The following is a 19,126-nucleotide window of genomic DNA, read 5'->3' as shown; positions in this document are numbered from 1 at the left end:
TACTTTTGGAAATTCCTGACAATGCAAAGCACTTTATTTTACATTTGAAAAATAACCCACAGTTTTCCAAGGCTAGCTATCTTTAGGAATGCACAAAACAGTTAATTTTTGCTGGAATCATTATGGTAGGATAAACAATGGTCTCCCACGAAAAAGACATTCTAATCCTTAGTAGCTGTGCATGTTTGTGGTAGAGATGGAGAAGATTTAATTAAGAATCTTGAGACTGTGTTTCTTTGGACCTGGCTTACTTCACTTAATATAATTTTTTAAGTTTTTCCATTGCCTAAGAAATGGGGCAACGTCATTCTTTCTGATGGAGGCATAGAATTCCATTGTGTATATGTACCACATTTTCTTGATCCATTCATCTACTGAAGGGCATCTGGTGGATCATTCAAATAGATCCCTCATGGATACAATCATGACTGTCCTCAAACTAAACACAGAGAAATATAGTTTCATTATTTCCTTCATTTGTGGTAGCTACAATTTGCCTATAATTTTCTGGAGCATAAGCAGTGGGTGAGACATGGGTTAGAAATGAATTAACTGAAGTTTATTAGACTCTGTGATAGAGACTGCAAATAAAATAATTCTTTAAAAAAAACGCTAAAGTTTTTTAAAAAGTCAAAGTCCAGCAAAATAAGTGCCTGGAAATGTATTCTTGTAAGAGGGGCAATTGTAGTCAAGTGGAGGAGTAAAAGAATGGAGAGGGAAGGGATAGAATACAGGCAAGTATTAATTGTATATACCACAGAATTGAGAACTATAAAGGAAGGAGTGGGCCAAAGGTGTTGATGATGTTGAAGTGATGACACAGATTAAGATGCATTGTACACATAAACTGCTGGGTTAAATGCAAACAAATTTAGTACATAACGTAAAAATAAGATAAATGAGGGAAAAAGTGTGTTGGGAGTATTTTCACAAAAGAGTTTCCATTCACCAAAGCAAAGGTATATTTCATTCAAGAGGGGGTGATGTAATAAAAGCAGGTGATGTGATGAAAGCAGTTATGGTGATATGCTTTAGTGATAGAATATACCACAAAGAAAAAATTTTAATAGTCACTAGAAGCTGGAAAAAATAAGCTAACAATTTTCATTCAGCCTCCAGAAAGAACCTGTTCGACATTTTCTAGTTATTTTGGAGATGGAATCTCATAGACTTTTCTGCTCAGATTGGTTTCAAACTGCCATGCTGTAAATCCTGTATAGGAAGGATTACAAATATGAGCTACTGATACCTGGTTTACCAGGGTTTTTGTTTGGTTTTGTTCTGTTTTTACATCAAATTGCTACTTGGCCCATTATTTCGAGCCTCCTTCACTTTTTATCATTTTCCATCATTCTGGTTTTATATCACTGGTACGAGTTTATATGGCTCAATTTTAGAGAGCTCTTCAAGTAAAAGTTACTACTTTTCTAAGAAATTCGATAAGCTTCATTATACTGCTTTCTGTTGGAAAGCTTTAAATAATCCTTGCCCAATAAAATTTTTGTTATCCAGGACAATAGATTATTACATGCAAAATAAAAATTTTGGGATAGTACTCCAAAAATAAGGCATTTTATTTTGAAATAAATGATCTATTACATGCTCTCAGAGTGTATTGCAAGGACTAAAAGAAATCTCTAGGGAAGGAGTTAAACAGAGACCTTAGTAGTGTTTTGAGCAGCAGTATTATTTTGATTCTATTTTATTTTTTCTTTGAATATGGTCAGTTTCCAACTCTATAGCTTACCTAAGTATGGTCAATTTCCTGTGTTCAGTTTTTATTGTAGTTTACCCCTTAACTGAGTATACTGGCTATTTCATTTTAGCACTCTTAAATACAGTTTATTTCTTTTATTCTTGACTTTGCATTATATTCACAAATAGCACTGTTGAAAGGGCAACTCCTTTGTACTACTAAAAGATTAAAATAAAATTTAAAATAAAATCCCAAAGTTCAATGAGTTTCTAAGTTGTTAAACCCTTGGTTGGCAGAAAAGTGGCACATCTGGAGAAAATATGGAATATCCGAATTCCTGAGTGATGTCCTATTATAATACTTAATGTAGGAGTAAACTTTTTCTGAGGATTGTGAACCATTCTAGAAAATGTTCTAACAATGAAGGGATGATGACTGACATCTGAAGGTGGACAACCTTCTAAGTTTCATCCCTTAAGTGGTTGGACTTGATGATTTACCAATGTGTATCAGATGACTGAATTACATATTTTTGAGAAAAATTCCCACAGATGTCCAAAAGAGTTAAGTTTGAGAATAAAATTGTCTTTTCCCTATAGTTGGGCAAAAAATGTAATGGGGAACAGTATTTAAGAAGCTAAGAGGAGTTGCAAATGTGAAGTCCAATGACCAGTAAATAGTTAACGCAAATCTGAACTTTTTGTGATTCCTAGTCCAATTTGCGTTCTTTTTAGATGGCTTTTTTCTAAGTGTCAGTAGCAGTTTCTGGATATAGTGAAATTTGTTGACCATATATAAGGTAAAGTTCCCAAAGTTCCTCCTTTTCTTCAAGGACCTGATCTGGAAACAGTAGAGGAGGAGATCATCTGTCCCAATTTAAGGTCTCCCCTTCCAAGGAAAATTCCCCAAATCTGAACACTTTTATTTGAGTGGGGTAGGGTCACAAGGTTACTCATTGGAGGCCATGTGAATCACAATATCTACCATCCTGGTAGATATTGGTTTTTCAGTTAAATTAATTTTGCAGCAAGAAATGAACTTGACAAATGGTTAATTATTAAGGGTGATATGGGTTCTCAGATCCAAGTTGGAGAGTGGATATCATTGTTAAAAAAAATAGACAATTGGGTTTTCAGTATTCCTTTAGGGGAGCTCTGGATGTTTGGATCACCATACTTTTATTATCATTATTATTGTGAAAATATCATACAGAGGGGTTACAATTTCTTATCCAGCATTATTGCCTCCTCCTTTGTTTTCCCATACCATCCCTTCCCCTCTCTACCCATCCACCCGCACAACCTGTACCACCCCCTCACCCCACACCCCACCCCACCAACATTGTAAAGTTTATTTTTCAACGTAACATCTTGTATATCTCATTGTAGTAATGGATACACTTGTAACCCTATTTAAACAGTTTGTTTTTCCCTTTCCCCTCTACCAATTATATCAACATCAAACAGTGAAAGCAGGGATCATACCCTGGGGAAGGTATATAAAAAGCAACAAAGGAATCATCTTATAAGTATGTTGCAAACAATCACAATAAAGAAAAAAATTTGAATCCTTATCTTGGGGTTCATTTAGCTTAACATCAACGTATCTGATAGTTTTTGTTTGTCTCAGACATATACTAGTTATTGCAAATAAGGGAAACCATTTGACATATATTTATTTAGGTCTGGTTTACTTCACTTAATATGTTTTTTTCCAAGTCTTTCCATTTCCTAACAAATGGGGCAATGTCATCTTTCTTTCTGATGGAGGCATGGAATTCCATTGTGAATATATAACACATTTTCTTGTGGATCACCATACTTCTTGATGACATCTGAAAACAGCTACCAAATGTGATGACAGGTCAGATTTATAGCTAAAAGCATTGGATATGTTGCCACTCGACAGGCTACAAGTGACAATTTCTGAAAGGGAATTTATGGTCTGGGTGGCATGGATTATGATGATGAGTCACTCTATGATTTCAAAATTATCATGATGACCTATAACCAAGAAGTGTAAGTATTTGTTGAAGCTAGTGGCATTTGTTGATGACATTGGTGAAGTTAAATTTCTCAGTGTTCACATTCTTCAGAAACACTGAAATACCAGAGAAGGGACACAAATGATCTTTTTGGCTTCCCTCTTTAAGCCCATCCTCCTCCTCGTGAAGACATCAGAGAACTACACAAATAGTTCCAGGGTCACCCCTTTGATGTTGGTGGAAGATGAGGAGGGGTTTTACATTGATGACAAGCTTCTCAGTCTCAGATATGATTGTGCCACCCATGGGCTCAAACTGGAACATATAGTCTATGTAGTTGTTCAGAAAGGTCACATTAATGACTATCGTATGCACTTTGTCACAGTTAAGGCATGTCTGTTTACCAGGTACCCAATAATAGCCCAATATATTTGCTTTGACCTTCACTGTTGCGTCTTGAAGACTTGGTGGAACTTTATGCAGAGGAGTAGAGGATCTACCAATTTTGAAATTCCATTAGGTATTAATTTCTTTGCACACAATGGGTCCTATTTGTTTATACAGAAATCCTGTTACTTTGTGTCATTTCATTTGATAAAATAGATCAAATGTCATCACTCTCTATGATTGTGAGCATGAGGAAATGAGTAAATCTACCTTGTTTGTAAAATGACTTGGATCTGTTCCCAGTTCATACAAATTTCTTCTTACCATCAACTTTTGAATATGATACTTCTGCTTTGTTGATCTCATTAAGCACCTTTGGAAACAAAGAACTTGATGGAGAGTACCTAGAAGGGTCATCACCACTCTTGAAACGTCAAAGGAATCTGGCAATGAAGGAGCAAGCATCACAGTTAACCAGTGTTCCCCATAAATTTATTTTGGTACATCATACAACATGAAGGAGGGAATGGTAGTTTTAGACTACTTTGTCATAACAATGATAATCTCCCCTTTATTAAAGGAAGGGAAGAATCAAGCTTGAATTTTTACTGGGAAACCTCATCTAGCTAGTTTTATTTTTTAAAAGATGCTCTGTTTTGTATATGAAATTGTAGCTTATTCCAATCCCCTGAATTACAAATAAGTGTTCAAAATAAAGACCTAGTCATGCTGTCTCCTCTACTAACCTCCCTAAAATGAAAGGCCCTTTCTCTCTTTGTTTTTTTTATCTCTAAAAATTTCTTTGGTGTCAACAGGCTGTTCTGATGAAATTCAGTTGACACCTGTTTTTATTGTATTCAGGCCACCGTTTCTGCAGGTGTCTTCATTTGGTTGTCAAAAGGCATTTCAACCATCCAACCTGTGTAAAAGTAAACTCAACTGAAATATACATGTTTATAACTGAGACAAGATTATTGATGAAAAACATAAGTTTAAATGATTTTGTAGTAATAAGTTCTGCACATTTAACCTAGTTAAATCCAGATGATTTATTATCTAATATCTGTAGGTGCAATGGCTAGAGTTAAATGAGAATGTAGTCAGTTGATTGCATTAAGGTTTATTAAATGCCAATTATTTAACAGTCACTATGTTTAACATTGAAAAAGTCAAGTAAATTAAATATATTAATAGCTTTAATTTATGTAAACTTTTAATTCATGATACTAGTTTTACAATATCCATCTAAATTTTATCAATGCATCAGGTTTCAAGAGTTAGGTAATATATTCAATGGCATAAAGAAGTCAGGCCCAGAGTTGAAATATACCCAAGACTAATCCTTGTGTTCTTCATGCTACCTTATTTTACCTCTCAGAATCTCAAAATCTAAACTTTTACAACTTTATCAAAGACATTCACTTAGTATTTGCAGTCTAAGTTGCTATTTTTATAACTTTACACATGGCCATGTTTCATAACTGAATGGAAGGTAAATAGTTTGGAGTAGTCACACTTCTTTGAATCCTATATTTTATCAATTGAAAAAGAAGTAGGTTTCAAAGAAGTTTAGATGGTTTGGAAGATGCTCAAGGCAGGTAAATGCAGATGCACAAAAAAAAGATGAGAAGAGAAAAACTAGGAAATGATAGACTCTTGATGATTAGATGAGGGTATATATTGTTTAGCAGAGGGAGAAGAAAAGAAAGATTAAAACTTTAAATGAAGTTGACTCACTAAAGATCTTAAATAGGAGGACTATGTGAAGAACTGTGTTTTAAAATCCATCTGACAAGAATGAACAGGATGAATCAAGAGGTAGAGGAATAGAAGAGTATGGAAACTATGTCTGAGCACATGTAAATAACTTCATGGTGGTGAAGGCATGGACTGAGAGGCAGTCATGGAGTCAAAAAGAGAAGACACTTCCAACTACTTACTAACTGTCCTGAGATTATATATCTGCAGAGCTGCCAGGCACTCGTCTCCTCTCTAGAAAAAAGATGACAACAGAGTGTTGGAGAGATGAGCAGAAGACCTGCCCCAATGTGTGAACACCAAAGGAAATGTTCTAAAGTATCAGGGCAAGTGAGATACCAAAGTACATGATAGGAAACAGTTGTACCTCAAGGAACTACCAGTAGGGACAGAGAAAACAATCAGAATCAGATAAGCCCCTATAAGCCAAGATAGGCATGCTTCAGGAAAACAGCAATTATTCTGTTATTTCCTGGAGATCTTGATGAAATTAAGACTATAGAAAAATATTTCACACCTTTGAAATACTACCTCTACAAGGTGAGGTGACATAAATCAGGGAAAGAGGGATGGGAACAAGCATCATGGAATTCAGAGGCACTTTATTAGTAATTCTATTACAAGCACAAAAGCTTTATCTTTAAGGCCTACCTTCTATTATAAGCTGCAGTATTAGTTAAAAGAAAAAGAATAAAGGAAAAGTGTAGATCTCTTCCTCTGACTTAGCCTGCTTATCCAATATAAAGAGTGATCTGAAAATTGAACAATATCTTAAAGAGACTCATCCTGTTATAAGATGTTTCACATTATATTAGTAAAGTGAATGAGCATGGTTTATGTCTTGTCTTTAAATAGGGATACAGGTGGACCCATTGCAACAATGGGATTACAAGGTACTATGTCAAAAAACGAACTTTACAACTTTGGCGCGGGGGTGGGATGGGGTGGGTAGGTGTGGGAAGACATGGATGGTAAGGGGAAACAAAGGAGAAGGAAACAATGCTTGATTAGAAATATACTCATTTCCAGGCTGGGAAGGTGGCTCAGAGGTAGAGCGCTTGTGTTGCATGCATGAAGTCCTGGGTTCGATTCCTCAGCACCACATAAGCAAAAAGAAAAAGCTTGAAGTGGCACTGTGGCTCAAGTGGTAGCTCACTAGCCTTGAGGTGAAGAGCTGAGGGAGAGCGCCCAGACCCAGAGTTCAGGCCCCATGACCGGACCCCTCCCCCCAAAAAAAGAAATATACTCATTACCTTGCTCATATAATTTTAACCCCTGTGTATGGTATTTTCACAATTGAAAAACAGAGACATCCTGGAAAAAGCAAACACTTGAGAAAAATAACTTTTCTTGATAAGAACTTTACAACTTTGAACAGGGGTGGGAGGTGGGATGTGGATGTGGGGGGGAAGTGAGGAATATGGGAAGGGTTTGGAAGGGGAAACAAAGGAGGAAGCAACAATGCTTGATAAGAAATGTACTCATTATCTTTCCCAAGTAATTGTAACTCCTCTGTACGGTATTTTCATAATAAAAATACTTCTAAAAATTAAAAAAAAAACGTGTTTAAAAGTTTTATTTATCTTATGGTAAACCTTGGACTATGTGGCAAAATTCATCTTTTTTTTTTTAATTGTCAAAATACTGTACAGAGGGGTTACAATTACATGGGCAAGATAATGAGTACATTTCTTATCAAGCATTGTAGCCTCCTCCTTTCTTTCCCCTTCCCATCCCTGCCCATCCTCTCCCTGCCCCCTCCACCCAATGCCCCTCAATTGATGAATTGATCAAGAAAATGTGGTATATATACACAATGGAATTCTATGCCTCCATCAGAAAGAATGGCACTGCCCCATTTGTTAGGAAATGGAAAGGCTTGGAAAAAATTATATTAAGTGAAGTAAGCCATACCCAAAGAAATATAGGTACCATGGTTTCCCTTATTTGCAATATCTGGTATATGCCTGAGTCAACAGAAAAGGTCAGATAAGTTGATGTTAGGGAAATGAACCCTAAGATAGGTATTCATCCTTTCTTTTAAGGGCTTACCAAACATCAATGACGAAAATTGAACAAATAGTTCAGTCTAGAAGCCTCTCAGCCTAATTGATGAAAGTGTACCTTATGTGATTAACTCTGTTCTCAGATTTGGTACATTTGATCACTCTCAACCTCCCTTTGAGCACAGGTATGCTGAATGCTTTAACATCATGAAGTGTTTATGGTCAGATATTCCCATACACATGTCTGTGTTGCACACTATCTTTTTATCTTTGCTTCACTCTGCTTCACTAATAAACGTTCTTGGCCTTTATTTTGTATCCTCAAATTCTTTTCCGAGACAACATAAGGAACTCAGTATGCAGGCAGATGAGTCTTCCCTTTTGGAGACCTCCTCTCTGGGACATCAGGGATCAGGAATCCTGTAACAGTGGTATTATCTTCATTGTGCTCTTGCTGTGGGTTGCTTGCTAGAAAATTACTGTGCCATTTGAAAATGGCTGCCTAAGCAGGGTTAGGTGTCTCAGACTTGAATTCCTAGCTACTCAGGTGGCTGAGATATAAGGATTGCAGTTTGTAACCAGTCTGAAGAAGCAAACACTGTGAGATTCTTATCTCCAATTAACCACCAAACCCCCCAGAACTGGACCTGTGATTCAAGTGTTAGAATGCTAACCTTGAGTAAAAAAATTTCAGGACACAGTCCAGGACCTGAATTCAAGCCTTAGAACAGGCACAGAAAAAGGCTCCCTGTTTCTACATTCTAATTTACAGTCATATATATTTTCTATTTTCCTTATTTGACTCTCCATTTATGAAATATAATTAGGATCTAGTAAGGTATAAAAAAAGGTAGAGGTATACTTGTAGATTCTTTCATGTGACGATTACACTTGGCACAAACTGTACAGTTGCATGAGTTTCTTAAATAAAAACTGCATAATGATCTTTCCATCTGTCATATTTGCATAAATAAAGGCATCAGTAATGCATAGAATAAGCACTTCATTTTTTTTCGGCAGGTTAGGACAGTATCCATCATCAGTTTGACAGATGGAATTGTATTTTGTTTCTTTTTTTGTTCTTCAATTTGTTCTCAATTCTACAGCTACACAGTCCCTTTTCAGGGCACCATGGAAGATAAAAAGTCATGAGCCCAGGATAATTGTCTGTAGGCATTCACGGTTACCTTGCTTCATTATGTCACCAGAAACTCTTAACTATGTGCCATTAAAGACCAATCTGCCAAGTCTGATCTAGGAAAGAACTATTAACGAGCACAGAAGGATACTTTGCATTCTCTAGCTGCAAATATAAAAGATGACATCTTTGTTTGGTGGAAAAAATTTTCTGAGAATATCTATGTACTTAGTTCTAGGTGTTACTACAAGAATTATAGATGGTTTGTGCTTGCATCTGTACATTTTAGCTTTAGTTATCCTTTTAATCATAATTACTAGAGGTGTTGACATGTCACAGGCTCTGTCCTCTCATGTTAAAGCTGAAAAAACTTGAGAGCTAAAGTCACATGCTTAGTAACAGAATCATAGTATATAGAAAAACCTATATAAGTAGATACATGTAGCTTAGTAGTAGGCAAAATATTTTATTTTGTTTTCAGATATGTAAGAAATTCAATAAGGAAGATAGAGCAGAAAAATAATCAACCGTAGATAGAAGTATAGGCAATATTCAAATCAGAGGGAGAGTTCTAAAACTATGTGCTATTAGACATTTATCCATGGAATGGTATGAAAATATGGCCATTTTGGGTCGGTTGTGGGGCCTGAATTCTGGGCCTGGGCATGGCATGTCAGCTCTTCAGCTCAAGGATAGTGTTCTATGAACCGTAGGAGTCCTAAGAGTCCTGCAAGTCTTAACACTGTACTTCCCTAGTGATGTATAGTATTTCCAGCCTTCTTGGACTAATATTGTTTTCTACATCATTTTCTAGCACCTGGCCAAAATTATGATACATAGTTACAGAATGAAAATGTAATGCCATCTTAAGAAATTCATTTAGGGCTCTGGGAATGTGGCTTCATGGTACACTGATTGCCTAGCATGCCCGAAACCCTGGGTTCAATTCCTCAGTACCACATAAACAGAAAAAGAAACACTGGAAGTGGTTCTGTGCCTCAAGTGGTAGAGTGTTAGTCTTGAGAAAAAATATGCCCAGGAATAATTCCTTAGTCCTGAGTTTAAGCCCCAGGACTCACAAAAAATATTAGTGAATGCACAATAAAGAACCCATACTTAGAACATATAATTGCTCCTTCCATACTGATACCTGACAATAGTCTCTAATTCATGTACTTTACCTATATTAGGATACTGTGTTGAAAAAAAAAGTTTTGTTCATTAGGTCAGGGAAATTAATGCCAGGAATGTGCTTAGATATCAGGTGAAGATTAATACTGGAAATTCAAAGATTCCATGCATTTGAATGGTCATTGCTAATCACAAGAGAAGTGCAGTCCAAGTAAGATTTGGAATTTGTTTTGCTCAGTCGTGGCACCAAAAAGGCAGAGGCTAATTAACAGTTGTGGCAGAAGAGAAGGAATAACTCCAGATGGAAGGAATAAATGATAGTAACTAAGAAGTTGCAGAGCATCTGCATGGCAAAGGATAGCTAGCAAGATCAATAGAAAGCCCACGGATTGGGAGAAGACCTTCACTAGCCATACAACGGACAAGGGTCTCATATCTAAAATATACTTGGAACTCAATAAATTAAATCCCCCAACAACAAATCCTCAAAGAAACAACTGCCCAATAAATAAGTGGGCTAATGACTTGAAGAGAAACTTCTCTGAAGAAGAAAGAAGGATAGCCAATAGACACATGAAGAAATGCTCAACCTCCCTAGCTATAAAAGAAATGCAAATCAAAACAACATTGAGATACCACCTCACCCCAGGTAGAATGGCAAAAATCAAGAACTCTAATAACAACAGATGCTGGAGGGGATGTTGACAGATGGGAACCTTACTTCATTGTTGGTGGGAGTGTAAACTTTTTCAACCACTTTGGAAAGCAGTAAGGAGGTTCCTGAAAAGACTTCATATAGAGCTCCCCTATGACCCAGCAATCCCACTTTTGGGCCTTTACCCAAATGTTTACAAACAAGGCCACACTAAAGCTACCAGCACAACTATGTTTATTGCAGCATAATTTACCATAGCTAAGATCTGAAACCAACCCAGATGTCCCTTTGTAGATGAATGAATCAAGAAATTGTGGTATATATACACAATGGAATTCTATGCCTCCATCAGAAAGAATGACATTGCCCCATTTGTTAGGAAATGGAAAGGCTTTGAAAAAATTATATTAAGTGAAGTAAGCCAAGCCCAAAGAAACATAGGTCCCATGGTTTCCCTTATTTGCAATATCTAGTATATGTATGAGTCAAGCAAAAAAGGTCAGATAATGTGATGTTAGGAAAATGAACCCTTAGATATGTATTTCAATTTTTTTTTATTTCATGCGTTTCTAACGCATTTATAAGATTATCTCTTTGTTGCTTTGTATGTCCTCCCCCACAGTATCACCCCTGCTTTCAGTATATTTGATGTCGGTATAATTTGTAGAAGGGAAGGGGAAAAACAAGTTGTTTAAGGATACAGATGGACCCGTTGCAACAATGAGAAGTACAAGTTGTCATGTCTAAAATGAACTTAACAACTTTGTTCGTGGTGGGGAGAATTGGGTGGAGGGGCGGGGTGAGGCTGGAAAGGGATGTGAAGGGTAAACAAAGAAGGAGGCTGCAATGCTTGATAAGAAATGTACTCATTATCTTCTCCATGTAATTGTAACCCCTCTGTACAGTATGCTCACAATTTTAAAAAAAAGTTGTTTGAAAAGCTATAAAAGATAAGTCCTTACCTAATTTGACTAAAAGGAAAGAAAAATCCAAATAAATAAAAGTAGTGATAAAAACACACAGCACAAAAATACCAATGAAATTAATACAATCATGAAGGAATTCTTGGAAAAATCGATATTCAAGCAAATTGGAAAACCTAAAATATGGGTACATTTCTAGATACATTGACCTACCAAAATTGAGCCAATAGGAAGTAACCACTTAAATAGACTTAAAACAAATGATTAGATTAAAGCCTTAATAAGCAGTCTAACAAAGAAAAGCCCAAGAACTGATGGATTTACTGCCAAAATCTACCAGACTTCTAAAGAATTACCATTAGTACTCCTGTACCTACTGGTGAAATAGATGAAAAAAGAAAAACTACCAAACTCATTCTATGGAACCCATATTATACTAATTCCAAAGCCAGATAGGGTGACTAGAAGAAATAAACTTATAGACCACTTTCTGTACTGAAGATAGGTCCAAATATTCTAAACAAATACTTACAAACAGAACTCATCAACATATTAATAGATCAGTTGAGTATCAGTAGCTCACAGTTATAATTCTGCCACTCAGGAAGCTGAGATCTAAGGATCATAGTTTAAAGCTAGGCAGAAGAGTAAGATTTTACCTCCAATTAACCAGCAACCAAGCTGAACTAGCAGTGTGAGTCCAGTGGTGGAAGGTCATCCAGGAACGAAAAAGCTGAGTGAGAGCAAAAGGCGAGTTCAAGTTCCAGTGCTGGAAAAATTAAAAACAAAAACAAAACGCAAACAAAAAATATACAAAAACAAAAATTCTCTCACTTTTGGATCAAGTTGGCTTCATTCCAGGAGTGCAAGCATGGTTTGAATTGTAATTTATCATATGTAATTTTAATTGTAATTTACCATCTAAACAGAATCAAAACTCAAATCCTATGATCATTTCAGTTGTTACAGAAAAAAAAAAGCCTTTGACAAAATTTAGTGTACTCTTATGATTAAAAAAAGCTCTGAAGAATGTAGGAATACAATCTTTAGGATATCTATGACTTCATACATTGATCCTATTTTTGGTGGTGAGAACATTTTTTCTTGTGGAGGTTGCTAAATATTCAATAAAGAGTTTCCTCTGTTTTCAGTTTAAAAATAAAAGAAAATTCATTTATTGCCAATAAAATGCAGGATAGTTAAAGAAATACGAAAATTTCCTAAGGTAAAGCAAATTGCTATATGTTTGCTGGGATAAAATGTCCAGCAGCAAACTTAAGGGGAAAAAAAATCAAATAACAATGGTGAATTCAAAGACCACCTTCTGTTATTCAAATCACTTAGTAGACAAAGAACCATTTAACATAATATATATTGAATATTCTTTCATCTCTCAATACATTACCACCTTCATGAAATAGAGCATTCCCAGTTTAACTACTTTGATGACTGAGTTGAAATTAGATGAAAGGGGTGGGGGTGTATTGACAGATGATTCTGGTTTAGGGGCCGAAAGATGCTCTGGAAATTATTCCCACTTGTCCAACCATTCTTTGATTTGTTGTGGTTCCGGGTCTCTATTAAGAATATTTCGACCTGCGCCAAGGACACCTAGGGTTTCTCCTATTCCAGCCTGTAATGTTTTCAGAGTGTCTGCTTTGACTCTGAGGTCTTTGATCCATTTGGAGTTGATTGTGGTGCCGGGTGACATATAAGGGTCTAGTTTTAGTTTTCTACATGTAGTTAACCAATTTTTCCAGCATCATTTACTGAAGAGGATGTCTTTCTTCCATTCTATATTTTTAGCTCCCTTATCAAAGATTAGATGGCTATAGGTCAGTAGGTTCATTTCTGGGTTTTCAATTTATTCCATTGGTCCTGAGGTCTGTTCTTGTGCCGGTACCAAGCTGTTTTGATTACTATGGCTTTATAGTAGAGTTTGAAATTTGGTATTGATATTCCTCCCGCAGAGTTCTTTCCGTTGAGGAGTGTTTTTGCTATTCGGGGTCTTTTATTGTTCCATATGAAGTTTTGGATTGCCTCTTCTTTTTCCTTGATGAATGAGGTTGGAATTTTGATAGGTATCGCATTGAATTTGTAGATAGCCTTGGGAAGTATTGCCATTTTCACGATGTTAATCTTTCCAATCCAGGAGCATGGGAGGTTTTGCCATTTTCTAAGTTCTGTTTGTTTACCTTTTTCAAGTTTTAATAGTTTTCATCATAGAAGTCCTTCATTTCTTTGGTTAAGCTAATTCGTAGGTATTTTATTTTTTGTGGGGCTATTACAAATGGAGTTGCTCTCCTAATTTCAGCCACACTTTTCTCATTGTTGGCATACAGAAAAGCCACTGATTTTGGGGGTTAATTTTATACCCTGCTAATTTGCCAAAGTTTTGAATCAGCTTGAGAAATTTGGTAGTAAAGTCTATGGGATCCTTTAAATACAAGATCATGCCATTTGCAAAGAGGGAGAATTTTATTTCTTCTTTCCCTATTTGGATCTCCTTTTTATTTGCATCTTGTCTTATTGCTGTAGCTAGGCATCCTAATACTAGATTGAAGAGAAGTGGAGAGAGTGGACATCCTTGTCTTTTTCCTGAGTTAAGAGGAAATGGCTTTAGTTTTTCACCATTAAGTATAATTCCGGCTCTACGTTTTTAATATACAGACTTTATTGTATTGAGGAATGTTCTATGGATTCCTAATTTTTCCAAAACATTCATCATAAAGGGGTGTTGGATCTTGTTGAATGCTTTTTGTGCATCTATTGAGATAACCATGTGGTTCTTATCCTTGCTCCTCTTGATGTGATGAATAATATTCATTGATTTGCGTATATTGAACCAGCTTTGCATCCCCTATGATCACCCCTGTTTGATCATGGTGTATGATTTTTTGGATGAATTGTTGAAGTCGATTGGCCAAATTTCATGGAAAAGTTTTGCATCACCGTTCATCAAAGAAATAGGTCTATAGTTCTCTTTCTTTGATGAGTCTCTGCCTGGTTTTGGGATGAGGGTTATGATGGCTTCATAGAATGTGTTCGGTAGTGATCTTTCTCTTGTGATTTCATTGAAGAGTTGGAGGAGTATTGGCGTGAGCTCTGCTTTGAAGGCCCTGTAGAATTCCGCTGTAAAACAATCTGGTCCTGGACTTTTCTTAGATGGAAGGGCTCTTATTGCTGTTTCTATTTCAATGCTTGATATGGGCCTGTTAAGATGGTTTAACTCATCTTAGTTTAGTTTTGGCATGTCAATATTTGCTAGAAAAAGGTCCAATTCTGCCAAGTTCTCAAACTTATTAGCATAAAGTTTTGAGAAGTATTCCCTTATAATGTTCTGAATCTTGGTTGTTTCCGTGGTGATGTTTCCCTTCTCATATCTGAGTTTATTTATTTGTGTGTATTCTCTACTTTTTCTGATGAGATTTGCTAAGGGTCTGTCAATTTTGTTAATTTTTTCGAAGAACCAACTCTTTTTTTTGTTGGTTCTTTCTATAGTTTTTTTGGAATTTAATTCTGATTTAATTTTAATTATTTCTTTCCTTCTACTGGATTGGGGTTTATCTTGCTGCTCTTTTTCAAGGAGGTTTACATGTGTCATTAAATTGTTGGTTTCAAATCTCTCCAATTTGTTGATGTAGGAGCTCAGAGCTATAAACTTGCCTCTGAGTACTGCCTTTGCTGTGTCCCAGAGGAGCTAGTAATTTGTGTGTTCATTTTTGTTGAATAGCATGAACATTTGAATTTCCTTTCTAATCTCTTCCATGACCCATTCGTGATTCAGCAGTGTGTTGTTCAGCCTCCATAGGTTACCGGAATTTCCTTGGTGGCTTTTGGTGTTGAGATCTAATTTTATTCCCTTGTGGTCAGAGGGAATGCAAGGTATAACTTCAATGTTTCTGTATTTGGAAAAGCTTGCTTTGTGGCCTGAAATGTGGTCTATTTTAGAAAATGTTCCATGTGCTGATGAGAAGTAAGTGTATTCTGATGCTATTGGGTCAAATATTTGGTAGATGTTTGTTAAATCTAGTTGATCTATGCAGCTGTTTAGATCTGCGGTTTCTCTGTTGAGTTTTTGCCATGTTGATTTATCTGGTGGGGAGAGTGTTGTGTTAAAATCCCCAACAATTCATGTCTTTGGATGTGTGAGGGATTTGAGGGAAAGTAGTGTTTCTTGGATAAATTTGTGTGCTCCATTGTTTGCTGAATGGATATTTAGAATTGTAATATCCTCCTGAAGGAGAGAGCCCTTAATTAGTATGTAGAGACCTTCTTTATCTCTTCTCACAAATTTTAATTTGAAGTCAATTTTATGTGATATTAAGATTGCAACTCCCGCCTGTTTACGGGGGCCGTTTGCTTCGTAGATTTTCTTCCAGCCTTTCACCTTGAAAATGTGTTTGTTTTACGGCAAGATGTGACTCCTGAAGGCAGCAGATAGAAGGATTTTTTTTTTAAATCCAACTAGACAGTCTATGTCACTTAATTGGAGAGTTAAGTCCGTTAATGTTAACAGATGGGGCTGAGAGGTATTTGGGAGTTCCTGCCATGTTATACACCTTCTTAGTGGCTGTGATAACTGGGTTCTTCCTATGGTTCTTGGATTCACAGTTTGAGTGCAGTTTCTTGGCCTTTATTGTGGTCTTCTTGGTTTTCTATGTGTAGGACATCTTTAAGTATCTTTTGTAGGGCTGGTTTGGTGGAGATGTACTTTTTCAATTTTTCTTTGCTATGGAAGGTTTTTATTTGGCCTCCAGTTATGAAGGAGAGTTTAGCTGGGTACAGTATTCTTGGTTGATAGTTGTTTGTTTTTAAGGCATGGCATACATCATTCCAGGCTCTTCTTGTTTGATTGTCTCTGCTGAGAAATCTGAGGTGATTCTAATTGTTTTCCCTTTATGGGTGATTAATCTTTTCTCCTTGACAGCTTTAAGGATCTTTTCCTTGTTCTGAGTTGTCTCTGTGTGGATTTTAATGTGATGGTGGGATGTCCTGTTCGGGTCTGGTCTATCTGGAGTTGTAAAAGCTTCTTGTATCTGAATAGGCCTATCTTTTTGCATATTTGTGACGTTTTCTGATAGGATGCTGTTAAACAAATTGTCTAGCCCATTAACTTCTGTTTCTAAGTCCTCCTCTACACGATTATCCATAGATTAGGGCTTCTGAGACTTCCAAGTTTTGGATAGATCTATCATATTAATTGGACTAGTCTTGGATGGTTGTATGTTCTTTCTCTATAATATCGAGAGTGTCTTCAATTCCCGAGATTCGTTATTCTGCATGGATTAACCTGCTGTCAAGACTCTCTACTTTGTTTTTTGTTCTTTTCCTTCTAATTTGTCAGCTTTGATGGCTTCAAATAATTTGTTGAAGCTTTGTTTTAGATCTTGTATGAACTTCTTTACTTCCTTAATTTGGTGCTCAGTGTTTATTCTCAAATTACTTAGTTGATTGGTTATGTTTTCCTTGGACTCCCATTCCTTCTGTTGGGTTCCATTCAGCATTCCCTTTGTGGTCTCCCTGACTTCCTTCAGCTCTTTGTTAATGGATCCCATGAATGCCTTTAGTGATATTTGTGCATTCTCATCCTGCTCTCTCAATTCCTGTATTACTCTTTGCTTAGCTTCCTCCCATTTACGCCACTCCTGTAGTTTTCTTTGAGTGTTTTCAGCATGTTCATGCCATTCCTGCCTTTCTCTTTGAGTATTCTCAAGCTGGTCACACAAGTCCTGTATCAGTTTTTGAGTAGTTTCCTCACACTCATGATATTCCTGTATAAACCTGTGGATTTCCCCTTCTCTCTCCCTCTCGTGCTCATACAGAGTCCTATGTAGGTTTTCAATCTTTTCCTGCATTGACCTTTTGTTTGCCTCATCTCTCTCCCTATCACGATCATACAGAGTCCTTTGTATGTTTTCAATCTTTTTATTTATCATGTTTTCCAACAGTGTTTGTAGAGCTATTTGGGAACTCTTCTCTGGATTATTCATTATGTGTTCTGTCCCCTGATAATCATGAGTGGGAATTGTGATACCCGGATTTGCCATTTTTCTTGTGTTTTCACGGCTTACTCTGCCCATTTGGGATGAAAATAACACCAGTTTTGTGCTAGAACACTAACTTAAGGCAAGCATCAACCAAAATCTGAATTTGCACAATCAATAATCTGCAGATACAGTCTAGTTAAACAGATACATCTATTCAACATCAAACAACTATATATTAATGGGCTCCGAACCGCAAAGAAGAATTTGGAAAACCAGAAATTATTAGGGTTAGGGAGAGATGTGGGTAAAAAATAGGAAGAGAATGCTGTCGGAAGGCACAGGGAGAATTAACTAAGTCCTAATCTCAAAGCAGGAAATAGGTTGGATAGGATGAAAGCAGAGAGAGAGAAAAGAAGAAGAAAGAGAAAGGGAAAAAAATAGACACCAGAAAAAATAGAAAAGTAAAAATTAAAAATATTATGCAGAAACGAAAACAAACTATGCAGAGAAGAATGTGAATATAATGAAAGAAGGGAGGGGGATATAAAGAGATGTGAAAAATTTAAAAATAAAAATACTTAAAATATTATATCAGTATAAGGAGGTAGTACTGCTATTAAGAAATTTTAGTCTCAGATGATTTGAATTGAGTAATAAATTTATGGATTGAGTGTGTACACCCTGGTGGATAGGGTCTAATAGTCAACTATGTGTTTATCTGAGGATGTGCGGAACAAAAATTAAGTCACATAAAGAAGAATGCAAGAGAAGAAAAGGTGAAAAGGGTAAGAAAGAAAGAAAAAAAGATCAGAAGTTAAGTAGAGCTTAACAAAAAACCAAAAGAATTTTTTTAAAAAAAGAAAGAAAAAAAAGGAAAGAAAAACGCACACACATACGTACCCCTAAAATAACAATTATAAGAAGAAAAAAAAAAGTTGCTAGAAAATATTTTTTTTCAAAAATGGTAAAAATTTAAAATTAAAAAAAGTTTTAGAAAAGAAAAAAAAATTTTTTATAAAAGGTACAAAAAAAACAGAAGAAGAAAAATTCTTTGATTTTTAAGGGAGGGTTCGGAAAAGTCCTTTATCTCCCTTGTGGCCATAAACAGCCTCTTGTTGGAGTCTCTGGTCTGCTTATGGTCCTGTGGCTTGGTTGGTTTCTTAAATCAGTTTGTTCGAACAGGCAGAAAACATGCTCTGCTTTACCCAGGATTTTGCTATCCTCCTCCCAGGTTTGTTCAATGGGAGGGAGATCTGTTTTGAGTAACATAATAGAGGGAGGTGGCTTTTTCCTTAAGTTTGGAGATGCTGTGATGAGGTTAGGTTCTGGGTAGAATTGAAGCCTTTCAGCAAACAGTAGCTTTTCCCAGGGGCTAGTTTGTGAGAAACTCACAGAGTCAAGCCTGGAGCCATTCTCAGGGTTTCTGTTTACTGAATTTCAATTGATTGTCAAGGCTGC

The 19,126-nt window shown here is 36.2% G+C and overlaps 1 pseudogene; it reads left to right on the top strand.

Annotated features, from left to right (window-relative positions):
- LOC122121191 overlaps positions 1 to 19,126 on the top strand; it is a 149,457-nt pseudogene that overhangs the window by 12,860 nt on the left and 117,471 nt on the right.

This window comes from Dipodomys spectabilis, unplaced genomic scaffold (genome assembly GCF_019054845.1).
Source record: "Dipodomys spectabilis isolate Male_0828 unplaced genomic scaffold, ASM1905484v1 ptg000186l, whole genome shotgun sequence".
Lineage (NCBI taxonomy): Eukaryota > Metazoa > Chordata > Mammalia > Rodentia > Heteromyidae > Dipodomys > Dipodomys spectabilis.
The sequence above is the reverse complement of the archived record's forward strand: the minus strand, read 5'-3'. Positions and strand labels throughout refer to the sequence as shown.